We start from the raw sequence: 11,296 nt of genomic DNA, 5'->3' as shown, positions 1-11,296 counted from the left end.
AGGGGCTTAGCACCCAGGCCATCAGCTGTGGAGGTTGCACCAGGTACCCCAGCACTACCAGCCCACACGCACGGTGCTTGAATTCTTGCAGGGCCTCAGTTGCCTCCCCGGGGTCAGGGCTCAGGACCTGCAGCCTGCCATGTCTGAGCCCCATCCACCGCGGTGGGCTCCTGCGCGGCCCAAGCCCCCCTGATGAGCGCCGTCCCCTGCTCTGCGGTGCCCGGTCTTATCAACTGCCCAAGGTCTGAGAAGTGCGGGCACATGGCGCAGGACTGGTGGGCAGCTTGGCCTGCAGCCCAGTGCGGGATACACTAGGTGAAGCCAGCTTAGCTCCTGAGTCTAGCAGGGACTTGGAGAACCTTTATGTCTAGCTAAGAGATTGTAAACGCACCAATCAGCACTCTGTGTCTAGCTCAAGGTTTGTAAATACACCAATCAGTAGTCTGTATCTAGCTCACGGTTTGTAAATACACCAATCGGTACTCTGTATCTAGCTAACCTAGTGGGGACTTGGAGAACTTTTCTGTCTAGCACTATGTGTCTAGCTAAAGGTTTGTAAAAGCACCAATCAGCACTCTGTCAAAAGGGACCAATCAGCTCTCTGTAAAACAGACCAATCAGCTCTCTGTAAAATGGACCAATCAGCAGAATGTGGGTGGGGTCAGATAAGGAAATAAAAGCAGGCTGCCCGAGCCAGCAGTGGCAACCCGCTCAGGTCCCCTTCCACACTGTGGAAGCTTTGTTCTTTTGCTCTTTGCAATAAATCTTGCTGCTGCTCACTCTTTGTGTCCATGCTGCCTTTATGAGCTGTAACACTCATCGTGAAGGTCTGCAGCTTCACTCCTGAAGCCAGCAAGACCACAAACCCACCGGGAAGAACAAACAACTCCAGACGTGCTGCCTTTAAGAGCTGTAACACTCACCGCGAAGGTCTACAGCTTCACTCCTGTCAGCGAGACCACGAACCCACCAGAAGGAAGAAGCTCCAGAAACATCTGAATGTCTGAAGGAACCAACTCTGGACACACCATCTTTAAGAACTGTAACACTCACTGCGGGGGTCCGTGGCTTCATTCTTGAAGTCAGTGAGACCAAGAACCCACCAATTCCGGACACACCATGGTATGGTTTGATGCATCATGCTGGAATCTAAAGAGGATCTAAGGAGGTGTGAACACAAGCATATCCTCTACTTTACTAATTTACTTGGACTACACCATATATTACTGTTCACATCTTTCCATAAAACTACAGGTTTTATGCCTCGAGAGGTTTTAGCGAAGTGCTTTTCTACAGCTGATTGAAATTTGTCATCTAAATTTAGAAAATGTAGGGTAAATAAGGCTTGTGCCAATAGTGTTGCAGGGTCTTTACCCATACTCACCCTTTTCTGTTTTTTGAGCACATTTTTAAGGGTGGAGTGGGCACGTTCTACTATGGCTTGTCTTTGGGGGTTATGTGGGATGCCTGTGTAATGATAGATATTCTACATGTGACAAAATTGTTGAAATTGTGAGCTGGCATAAGCTGGACTGTTATCAGTTTTAATTTTTGAGGACTGCCTCATAAATGCAAAAGTTAAAAGAAGATGTTTAATGACATATCGGGTTGATTCTCCAGGAAGGGTGTGTGCACTAATTAGATGAGTGTTGGTATCAATGAATACATGTACATATCTAAGTTTTCCAAATTCAGGAATGTGTGTAACATCTGTTTGCCATAACTGATTAGGTTCTAGTCCTCTAGGGTTAACACCTGTGGAAGGAGGGGATGTGCCTGTGAGCTGGCAATCTGGGCACTGTAGGATAATTTCTTTAGCCAGTCTCTGTGTAAGCTGAAATTGCTTAGATAAGTTTCTCCAATTTTTGTGGAAAAATTGATGCAATTGGGTCGCTTGGTTAAGCAGTGATGTCATAACCTGAAGGTCTGCTTTTCCATTTCTATAAGCCAATGGGCCAGATAGAGAGCTGTGGGCTCAAATGTGTGTGATAAAAATAGGATGTGTATGTTGATCTAGCAATTGCTCAAGTCAGAAAAAAAGAGCACATAGGGTGGGCTCAAGAGTGGGCTCAATTAGGGCTGTTTCAAGGTTCTGCAATAAATAAACAGAGTAAGCCAAGTCACTCACAATATTGATGGGCTGAGTGGAAAAAGTTTCCAAGGCCAATATCAGGACCCCAGTCTCAGCTCTCTGAATGCTAGTAAACCCAGATCAAGTGATTGAATTATGTGGTCTCCACCAGACTGCTGCTTTTCCATGTTTACCACAACCATCAGTAAACAGTGTTAAAGCATTAGATATGGGGGAGTGAACTATTTTTGTGGGCAAGATTACTGGAGTATGAGATAAGAAATGAAGGAGTTTATCAGCAGGGAGGACATACTGTGTTTATCCTGTGTAATCAGAGAAAACTATTTGCAGATCAATAGATACTGGCAATACTGCTTCAAATTGCTTTTTACTTAAAGAAATCCTGATGACAACAGGGTCATAACCTAACAACGGATTGCATTGTTTGTGACCTGAATAGATGACTTTAGTAATTAATTGAATATAGGGAGATAGTGTTTTAGTTCTGGTATGTGAGCAAAAAACTCATTCTAGGAAGCGAAGCCTGGGGGCCATCTGTCCTATTAACCCTGTAGGGGAGTGTTTAGTGGGAAAAATAAACAATTGAATTGAATACCATGGATCAATGCGATCTAGCTGCCTCTGAGAGATGGCTTGCTCTATGTCCTTGATTTCACTTTTTACTGCAGGGGTTAAATATCTGGGAGAATCCAGGGCTGGATTGCCCTTTAAGACAGAGAACAGATTTTGCAGTTTATTATTAGAATTTGTAATTTCTTTCCCTTTAAACTTTACTGCTCTACTTACATTGGATTTTGAGAGAGCCATGTCAGGGGTAAGAGAGTGATAACAGCAGTGGTTATTATTAGAAAAGGGGTCTTTCAAATTCTTAAATTGTACTTAAATTTTAGCAGGGAATTATACTTTGGGATGTCGCTTGCATACAAGGAACACATGAAATTTTGCTCTGGGTGGCCCGCAGAGCCAGAGAGCTGAGCAGGCAGGCCCCAGGGTGACAGCCGCTTTGCATTTGCTTAGGTGCTGCTGTTTTTTGTGCCACTTCTCTCCATGCCACTTTTTCTGTGTGTGCCACTCCTTCCCCCCACCACCAGGCAGCTGCTGTCAGCCAGGCGGATCTTCCTGTGCACACTTCCTGCCCCTCCCTAGCAGGCCAGCCCCAGCGCGCTGGGCCTGGCTTCCTGTCGCTGCCCCCATGCAAGCCAAGTTCCTGGGAGCACTTGCTGGCTCCAGGTCCACGAGCTTCCCCACCACTGAGCTTTCCCTTTTGCCTACCACTTGCTTGGCCATGCAGCTCTGGCTTCTAATGCCTTTTCTGAACTTTTTTATAAGCGTTAAAAGAAATGGGTTTGTATACTTGATTGCCTTGCTGATCTTGCATTACCAGGCAGGCTAAGTGCTCCCCTTCTAATGCTGCCTGCCTGAGACAGGGTCTCATAGCTGTGGTGTATCTCCTGTCCTTTTTCCTATCTATTGGAGGAGGAGGAGGCTTAGGTAAAACCTCTGTTTCTTCTTTGTTGTTTTGGCCCAGTGATATCAGGGCCGAGGGAAGAGGAGGCGGTAAGGCAGGTGACATTTCTTTCTCCTTCCCCTTTTTAGGCTCTTCTGTGTATAATGGAGCCAGGGTTGCCTTAATTAAAGCCCATAGTGTTAGAGCTATTACTGAGACCCGTTGCCCTTGTGCATAATTTTGTTTAAGATTTCTCCCCACTTGTTCCCAGAGCTCTATGTCTAGCGTGCCTTTTCTAGTGAACCATGGGTTTGGGATTCAACAGTTTGCATTAGGTCCCTTAATTGAGCCTGCAAAACCAAGGCTCTGCTAGCTTTAAGCAGCTGTTTCAATACTTTTATATACTGTTTCTGCTGAGCTGATAACTATTGTCCCATGATGAAACCTCAGCCTGAACAATCCCCCTGAACTTGGAAATCCTGAGTGGGCACCAATGACTTACTGATTATTCAGTAACCATGTGGTCCTTTTTTACCTTCATTTTCAGGGGGTCCTTCGTGCTTCCTTTGTAGTGATCCTCACACAGGGCACCAGCTACGGGGGTCCATCCTGCAGACCCTGACCCAACAACAGATGAATAAATACACTGACACAGATATTATGCTGAGAGTCCAGGCCATTTACAAACTCCTGAGAGAGTGTTGTAAAGACTTGCAACCATGGCCCCTACTCCCTGGCCCTCCTGGCATTTATTTGGCACACATTAAATGACAAAAGTCTCAAGTAAACACCACTAGAAGGTAATTACCGTCACCGATCCCCCCCTCCCCCGAGTGGAGAGCAATCATGTACCTGCAGATGGTCAAAGGTTAGTCTTAGGACCACATGAGTAAACAAGCTATTTAGATAGACTCCTCTACATTCCTATGTTAATTACCCTTGCTATAGCTCAAGGAGGATTAGGCTGCCTTCAGCCATAACTCTATCCTGAGGCTTTTGCAAAAACCTTCCAGCTTTCCAAGAAGATTTGTGTTTATTTTACAATTTTTCCCACCATCTTGACTGAACCCCTACACCCTACCCCACTCGGTGTACTCTTGTGATCATGACTGGTGCAAGCTGCACCCTTCTGCAGAAATAAATTTGCCTTGCTGAGAAAATTTCTGTTCGAGTGCTATTTCTTTGGCGGCACTGAAACTTGTTTCCAACGTGAGTGCTGTAGGTGTAAGGAGAAATTAACGCCAGCTGGTTGTTAATCTTTAGCCAAGACAAACCCCAATTCAGTTACTTACCTAGGGGTGGGATAGTAGATAGGACTGCTATCTACTATCCTAGAAGCAGGGGAAAAAAACTCATCTTCCCTGCTGGAATCAAACCCAAACTCCGTAAAGGAGTTACCTGCCTTCCATCATCATGGAAGCAGGAAAAACTTGCCTTCCTTGTATTGGAAGCAAGTAAAACTCAAAAAAAAAAAAAAAAAAAAAAAAAAAAGGGAGATCAGGGATTCTCTGGAGGGGGTGCTTTCAGACCTCAGCAAATTATCCTATTGGTTTGAGCCATAAAGTTAGCTCATGCTAACTTTGATTTAAAGCTTGTCAAAGGTTGAGGTATCTCCACTCAGAAACCCCTTCTGGGCACTTTGGGAGGCTGAGGCGGGTGGATCACGAGGTCAGGAGTTCAAGACCAGTCTAGCCAAGATGATGAAACCCTGTCTCTACTAAAAATACAAAAATTAGCTGGACATGGTGGCACACTTCTGTCATCACAGCTACTCGGGAGGCTGAGGCAGGAGAATTGCCTGAACCCAGGAGGCAGAGGTTGCAGTGAGCTGAGATCACACCACTGCACTCCAACTTGGGCAACAGAGCGGAACTCTTGTCTCCAAAAAAAAAAAAGGAAAGAAAGAAAGCTTACTTTGTCAAGGTCAAGGATGTTCACCCATGACACAGTCTCAAGAAGTCCTGACAACATGTGCCCAAAGTGTTTGTGGCACAGGTTGGTTTTATACATTTTAGGGAGACATGAGACATCAATCAATACATGTAAGAAGTACATTAGTTCATTCTGGAAAGGCTGGACAACTCGAAGTGAAGGCAGAAGACCTGAAGCAGGAGGGGGCTTCCAGGTCACAGGTAAGTGAGAGACAAACAGTTGCATTCTTCCGAGTTTCTGATTAGCCTTTCCGAAGGAGGCAATCAGATATGCATCTATCTCAGTGAACAGAGGGATAACTGAATAGAGTGGGAGGCAGGTTTGCTCTAAGCAGTTCCCAGCTGCTTTTTTCCTTTAGCTTAGTGTTTGGAGGCCCAAGATATTTTCCTCTCACAATGCCAAAATAAAGTTTGCTGAAGAAGAAAAGGGGAAAGTAGGAAGTAGAGAAGGAAGAGGAGGAGGAGAAAGAGGGACAGGGAGGACAAAGAAGAAAGTAGCTGTTGGTAGCCATCTTAAAACCACCCTGGAAAAGGCTGTCTCAGGATAGAGTGAAACCAGAAGAAACAGAGCTAAGAGGTGGACCCACATGACTTTGTCTGAGCACTACTTTAAGCTTTAAATCTCCTAAACTTTCCAGCTTATATGAGTCACATTATCCTTTCTTACAAGACTTGGTTGTGAAATACATATTTTACTAGATTCCAGCTGGAAGCAACTACATTTATTTTGCTTTCTTTCTTCCATTTTTTTTTTTGTTGTTGTTGTTTGTTTTTACTCCTAAATGAATACTGAAACTACCCAACAGAGGTCTAAGAAGCTACACACTTGGTGACAAAATATAAAGAATTAAAGAAAGGAAGAGAAGGGCAGAAATTAGAGGAACACAACCACCAAGAGTTACTTGGGCAATTTAATAACAACAATAACAACAAAAACAACCTGATTGAAAAATGGGCAAAGCCAGCCGGGTGCGGTGGCTCATGCCCGTAATCCCAGCACTTTGGGAGGCCAAGGTGGGTGGATCACCTGAGGTAAGGAGTTCAAGGCCAATCTGGCCAACATCGTGAAACTCCATCTCTACTAAAAATACAAAAATTAGCTGGTGTGGTGGCATGCACCTGTAATCCCAGCTACTTGGGAGGCTGAGGCAGGAGAATTGCTTGATCCCCAGAGACTGAAGTTGCAGTGAGCTGAGATTGTGCCACTGCACTCTGACCTGGGCAACAGAGTGAGACTCCATATCAAAAAAATAAAAAAATAAAATATTTTAAAAAGGAAGGAAATTCTGACACAAGCTACAAAGATGAACTTTAAGGATATTCTGTTAAGTGAAATAAATCAATCACAAAATGATAAATATGATATGAGTCTACTTACATGAGGTACCTACAGTAGCCAAATTCCCAGAGACAAAAAGTAGAAAAGTGGTTGCCAGGGGGTTGGAGAGAGGAGAGAATGGGGAATTAGTGTTTAGTAGGTTACAGAGTCTCCGTTTTGCAAGAAAAAAGAATTCTGAGGGGGGATGGTGGTGATGGTGATGTTAATGAACCTAATGCCACTGAATTGCAAATTTAAAAATGATTAAGATGGTACATTTTGTTATGTGTATTTTACTGTAAGTGTAGATAAAAGAGTTACGTGGACAAAAGTACTTGCCGTAAGACAGACTGAACAACTTACATCGCTTGGCTGGAGAACAGCTAGAGTAAACAAATACATCACGAAAGTAAATGAAAAATGTATAAATCCTGGGGGGAAATTTTTTTTAACTTTAAGACTTATGCAAATTTCTGCAAATAAATAAACAAAACTCTAAGACATATTTATGTAGAAATCTTAGGAGAAAATCAGGCCAGGCGCAGTGGCTCATTTTTGTAAACCCAGCACTTTGGGAGGACAGGGCAGGCAGATCACTTGAGCTCAGGAGCTCAAGACCAGCCTGGGCAACATAATGAGACCCTGTCTCAAAAAAAAAAAAGACGAGAAGAAAGAAAGAAAGAAAGAAAAAGAAAGAAAGAAAGGAAAGAAAGAAAGAAAGAAAGAAAGAAAGAAAGAAAGAAAGAAAGAAAGAAAGAAAGAAAAGAAAAAGAAAGAAAGGAAGAAAGAAAGAAGGAAGGAAGGAAAGAAAGGAAAGAAAGAAAGAAAGAAAAGAAAAAGAAAGAAAGGAAGAAAGAAAGAAGGAAGGAAGGAAAGAAAGGAAAGAAAGAAAGAAAGAAAAAAAGAAAGAAAGAAAGAAAGAAAGAAAGAAAAAGAGAAAGAAAGAAAGAAAGAGAAAAGAAAGAAAGAAAGAAAGACAAGCAAACCAATATAAAGCCAGCTTTGGGATCTACTACCCGTGTTGGTGCTTCTTAAACTGGAGAATGCACGTCTCCCAAAAATATGTCCAGAGAACCCACCCCACTCCCTGTGCCCTGGGATCTGTTGACCTCATTTTAACAAATATTGCACCTAATGCCAAAATAACACAATTACCCTGCATTTGTGATTTTTACTTTGGTTGAATTATTTTATGTTATAAAGGTATGTTATATATTTAGTAATAATACATAGCCAAAAGTTTTATAGATTATGTTTAATTCCTTGAGATAGTGTTTTCCCAACCTGAAGACTCTTAGCTGCCCAAGAATATCATTACAGAAACCAGTTTGAGAAGCATTGTACTATGCAGAAGTTGTCTAAAGACCCTAAGATTTAATAATCTGGCAACAGAAGTTTCTGGTTTGAGCTCAATTGACTCCTAAAGAAAGTTGGGAGCTGGGCATGGTAGCTCACGCCTGTAATCCCAGCACTTTAGGAGGGTGAGGCAGGCAGATCACTTGAAGTCAGGAGTTTCAGACCAGCCTGGGCAACATGGTGAAACCCCATCTTCACCAAAAATACAAACATTAGCTAGGTGTGGTAGCACACGCCTGTGATCCCAGCAACTCAGGAAGCTGAGGTGGGAGGATGGCTTGAGCCCGGAAGGTGGAGGTTGCAGTGAGCTGAGATCTTGCCACTGCACTCCAGTGCGGGTAACAGACCAAGACTCCCATCTAAAAAAAAAAGAAAGAAGAAGGAGGAGGAGGAGGAGGAGGAGGAGGAGGAGGAGGAGGAGGAGGAGGAGGAGGAGGAGGAGGAAGAAGAAGAAGAAGAAGAAGAAGAAGAAGAAGAAGAAGAAGAAGAAGAAGAAGAAGAAGAAGAAGAAGAAGAAGAAGAAGAAGAAGAAGAAGAAGAAGATTGATAGGAAAATAATGAGGTCTGGGTAGGAGTGCAGGAGGCAGGGGCAGGGATCAGGGAAGGGCACAGGTGGCCAGTCAGTCCTGGAGGCAGGATCTGTGGCTTTTAAGGGCCCTTTCTCCAGGGCCTTGCACAAGGCCTGGCACACAGTAGCAGTCAATAAATATCATTGAATGAATGAGGCAAGAAGGAGGAGGAGGACAGATGTTGTGTTTTGTCGTAACCAGAACCTCTGCCTGGATTTGTGTCTAAACTAGACAAAGCTGTGACTTTTCACACAGCCTGGTGTAAGTTTGGTTGACTCCTAAAGAAAGTTGTGGGGACTGAGCGTGGTGGCTTAGGCCTGTAATCTCAGCACTTTGGGAGACTGAGGCGGGCGGGTCATGAGGTCAGGAGATCGAGATCATCCTGGCCAACATGGTGAAACTCTGTCTCTACTAAAACACAAGAAGTTAGCCGGGCATGGTGGCGAGGTGCCTGTAGTCCCCGCTACTAGGGAGGCTGAGGCAGGGGAATTGCTTGAACCCGGGAGGCGGAGATTGTAGCGAGCCAAGATCGTGCCACTGCACTCCAGCCTGGTGACAGAGCGAGACTTCATCTTAAAAAAAAAAAAAAAAAAAAAAGCTGGTGTGCAGTGGCTCACGTCTGTAATCCCAGCACTTTGGGTGACCGAGGCGGGCGGATCACCTGAGGTCGGGAGTTCAAGACCAGCCTGACCAACACGGAGAAAATCTGTCTCTACTAAAAATACAAAATTAGTCAGGCGTGGTGGTGCGTGCCTGTAATCCCAGCTACTCGGGAGGCTGAGGCAGGAGAATCGCTTGAACTGGGGAGGTAGAGGTTGCGGTGAGCCAAGATTGATCCATTGTACTCCAGTCTGGACAACAAGAGCAAAATTCTATCTCAAAAAAATAAAACAAAAAAAGAAAAGAAAGCTGGGGGCCAAGAGTGATGGCTCACCCCTGTAATCTCAGCACTTTGGAAGGCCAGGGCAGGTGGGAACTTGGTTTCTGCTCTAAGTGGTTTGGGGATGTGAATGAAGGGTAGGCAGAGATCTGACTTTAAGGCTTCAGGGAGCATGTGAGATAATTACAAAGTTAAGCAAGGGAAATTAAATTGCTATCCAAAAATCACAATCCCTTTGCTCCTAAAGTGTAGAAATGCCCTGGTTTGCTAGAGAATTGACTTTTTTGAAACCTCTCTTTTATTTTTATTTATTTATTTCTTAGACAGGGTCTGCTCTGTCACCTAGGCTGGAGTGCAGTGTCTCTATCACAGCACGCTGCAGCCTCCACCTCCAGAGCTCAAGTAATCCTCTCACCTCAGTCTCCCAAGTAGCTGGGACTATAGACATGTGCCACTGTGCCTAGCTAATTTTTTTTTTTGAGATGGAGTCTCACTCTGTCGCCCAGGCTGGAATGCAGTGGTGCAATCTCGGCTCACTGAACCTCTGCCTCCCGGGTTCAAGTGATTCTCTTGCCTCAGCTTCCTTAGTAGCTGGGATTACAGGCATGTGCCACCATGTCCGGCTAATTTTTGTATTCTTAGAAGAGACAGGGTTTCACCATGTTGGTCAGGCTGCTCTCGAACTCCTGACTTCATGATCCGCCTGCCTCAGACTCCCAAAGTGCTGAGATTACAGGCATGAGGCACCATGCCTAGAGCCTGGCTAATATTTTTTATTTTTTGTTGAGACAACATCTCACTGTGTCACCCAGGCTGGTTTCGAACTCCTGGCCTCAAGCAGTCCCCCTATCCTGGCCTCCCAAAGTGTTGGGATTACAGGCACGAGTCACTGTGCCTGGCCCAGCTTCTTTTTCAGTATTAAAAAAAAATACTGTGTCAGCCAGGATAGAATGGCCTATGCCACAGTAACAACCAACCCCCAAATTGCAGCGATCACATTTATTTCTTACTTTTGCTACATGTCCAAGGTGGGGCTGTGGGCCATCTTTGCTGCTGCCACCACTCAGGGCCCAGGCTGGCAGCGGTGTCCTCTCAGCAGTGGCTTCCTTGATCATCAGGACGTTGGGAAGGTGAAGATGGTGAATTACACACTGCTTTCCACCTGGAAGGGTCACATGTCATTCCTGCTCAAATTTCATTGACCCAAAAAGAGCTACATAACCCAAATCCTACCAGGTGCCCCAAAGGTAAAGAGCTGCAAATATTTAGTGAACAGCATTTAATGACTACTATGTATTCTCCTTATGGAAAACAAACACACAGAACTAGAATTGCACAAATGAAGACTGAAGGTCTGGATTTGTTCTTCAATTCTATTAGGTTGGTGCAAAAGTAATGGCGGGTTTACCATTTTAATGGCAAAAAGCGCAAAAACCTTTGCACAACCTAATACATATGCAGGAAGTTCTGTCACAAATTATAATTCTACCTCCTGGGTTCAAGCGATTCTCCTGCCTCAGCCTCCCGAGTAGCTGGGATTACAGGCGTGTGCCACCAAGCTCAGCTAATTTTGTATTTTTAGTAGAGACAGGGTTTCTCCATGTTGGTCAGGTTGCTCTCGAACTCCTGACCTCAGGTAATCCTCCTGCCTTGGCCTCCCAAAGTGCTGGGATTACAGGTGCGAGCCACCATGCCTGGCCTAC

The 11,296-nt window shown here is 44.6% G+C and overlaps 1 long non-coding RNA gene across 1 annotated transcript; it reads right to left on the bottom strand.

Annotated features, from left to right (window-relative positions):
• Window positions 1-923: 923 nt before the first annotated feature.
• On the bottom strand, window positions 924-10,755 carry LOC135970168 (uncharacterized). The gene is made up of 3 exons (XR_010585695.2): window positions 10,604-10,755; window positions 4,075-4,157; window positions 924-1,160 (listed from the first exon to the last, which is right to left on the bottom strand). It is a non-coding gene; the product is annotated as an uncharacterized lncRNA (long non-coding RNA).
• Window positions 10,756-11,296: the final 541 nt, after the last annotated feature.

The sequence above is a fragment of the Macaca fascicularis genome, chromosome 3, assembly GCF_037993035.2.
Source record: "Macaca fascicularis isolate 582-1 chromosome 3, T2T-MFA8v1.1".
In the NCBI taxonomy this organism is placed as follows: domain Eukaryota; kingdom Metazoa; phylum Chordata; class Mammalia; order Primates; family Cercopithecidae; genus Macaca; species Macaca fascicularis.
This window is presented reverse-complemented; position numbering and strand designations above follow the sequence as displayed.